This window comes from Eumetopias jubatus, unplaced genomic scaffold, assembly GCF_037043125.1.
Source record: "Eumetopias jubatus isolate StellerSeaLion01/CBP00866 unplaced genomic scaffold, mEumJub1_p1.0 scaffold_5, whole genome shotgun sequence".
Classification (NCBI taxonomy): Eukaryota; Metazoa; Chordata; class Mammalia; order Carnivora; family Otariidae; genus Eumetopias; species Eumetopias jubatus.
In genome coordinates this window covers 1778040-1780313 of record NW_028274811.1, presented here as the reverse complement: position 1 = coordinate 1780313, position 2274 = coordinate 1778040, and positions in this window count along the sequence as shown.

The window sequence follows — 2274 nt, the reverse complement described above, 5'->3', positions numbered from 1 at the left end:
CCCCCACCCCCAGCTGATGCCCCCAAAGGCAGCCAAACCACAGCTAGCTACCTGGGAGGGCCCCATTCTAGCCCCATTTCAAAGACGGGGAGACTCAGAGGCTTGTCATAAGCCCGAAGATGGCGGGACTCGTGCACAGTGGGTCTTCTGACTCAGGTGCCAGTGGGCACAGGGGAGGTCCCTGCAGTCCAGGGAGGGGACGGGCAGATGTCAGAAGGAGGCTTTGGACCCCGGGGAAGGGTCTGCTTGGCTCTGGTCTCCCTGCTGCCACGGCGGCCTCTGTGGGCTCTCGTGGGCTCTGGGGTCCCGCTCCCCACCCCGGCTGCCTGTTAAAATGTCACGGAGCCTGGTAGCAGTGGGGCGGGATCCCCGTCAGGACGGTGGTCATGGGATGCTGACTCACTGCCGACCGGACCACCTGACCTCTCCCGGCAGGCGACAGGGCCCTGCCAGGGGGTTCCCCAGCTGCGGCCTTGTTTACTTCTCACTGGCCTTGGGGGAGGAGGGGAGGCCAGGGCCACGCTCAGTGGGAGGGCATCCTGGGAAGGCCAGAGCGGGGACTCTCCTAGGGGTGGGGGCCTCCAGGTTGGCTTCCCGGGCCCCATTTCCTGCCACCCCCATTTCCCCTAAGCTCTCCATCCCTCCTTGCAGACCCACCATGGTCCCCAATGGGGCCAAAGGGCCAGAAAGCAAAGGAGGTTTTGCCTGCAAGCGTCTGTTTCCGCTGCTTGTTTGGACAGGGGCTGCACCTCGAGCCCTTCTGAGACCCAAGGTCCCCCAGAGCCCCAGGGCTTTCCTTCTGCACACCCCACTCACTCGGATGAGGCCCCTGAAACTTGGGGGGCTGGGAAGCTGGGGTCTTGGTCCAGGCTGCCCTGCGTGGCGAGGCCCCAGGCCTGCTGAGTCACACACCCATGGACGCCTGTGGGCCCCAGCAGCCTCTGCCCAGCTTGCCCCTTGTCCATCCTCTGACCCCGTCTGCAGGGCAGTGAGCATCCGGTCCCTTTCCCAGGCTCACAACAGGGATGCGGGGAGGGGCCTGAGAGGGTACATCCTCTTTAAAGGGCTGCTTGGGGCAGGATGCACCTACTCTGGAGCCCCCTGGGAAGGACCAGCCACACCTGCGGACAGGTCCCTGCTGTGTTCCCATAAGCAGATGGCCTTCACAGCTGAGAGCCAAGTCCACCCACCCACCCTTCCCTTCTGGCTCTCCCATCGCACAAACCCCACCACCAGAGGACATGACTCCGACTCAGCAGGTCTGCCTTCTACTCTCAGGACCCCGCCTGGGACACTACATAGGACGACATACCCTTCCCGCCCACCTCCTTTCAAGACCCCACTTCCTCCAGGCCTTGTGAACAGGTGGGTCTTGTCACATAAAGCCATGTTTCTTGGTTACTAGCCGGAGGGCTGCTGGTCTGACCCCTGGGATGCCCCTGAGGCCCACAGGCCTTACACCACTCAGGCCCTTTGGGCACCACCTGCGGAACTGAACTCTGTGCTGACAGGTGTGGGTCCGGCTGCTCATGCCGAGCACGTGACGACCACTAAGGCTCCCGGAAGCAGCCGCTGGCCCTCTGGCCAGGTGAGGGGGAGGGGACCCCGTGCTCCTCTGGCATCTCTCAGCCTTACCCCCTATCCCACTGGGAGCTCCTCTGGGGCTCAGGCCTGATGGGGAGTATGCCCCTCAACCCAGTAAGGGGCCGTCATGGAGGATGCTGCGGGCGCTGGAGCGGGCTGCCACCTGGGATGGGAGGCTGTGGAGAGTGGCAGGGCCCGGACAGGACCTCGGGAGCCAGTTAGCTCTGGCCTGGGGCTTCGGGCCACAGTGGACCACCCCCCCCCCCCCCCGCTGCGCTGGGCATCCCCCCACCACCCCACCCCCGCGGCCTCCGTTGTGCTTTGCTGAGTCACCGCCAGGCCCAGGCCTGGGAGGGTTCTGGGCGGGGGGGGGGGGGAAACCCCTGTGGGTGCTTTCCCCGCGGGTGAGGAGGCCGGAGGCCAGCCCTAGATGTTGGAGTTCCGGGCCGGCCTCTTGGGGTCCCGGGGGCACTGAAGACAGTGAGGAGAGGGATCGGCGATAAGGGGGTGCGGGACACCGTGAAGGGATAGCGGGGGTGGGGGGGAGATGCAGGGGAGGCGGCAGCGGGCTCGGGGCCGCGGCAGGGCGGCTCGCGCGGGGCAGCGCGGCGGGGCGGGGCGCGGAGACCCCGCCCCCAGGAGACCGGAGGGGGCGGGACTTCCCGCGTTCTTTACAAAAGCGGCGCGCCC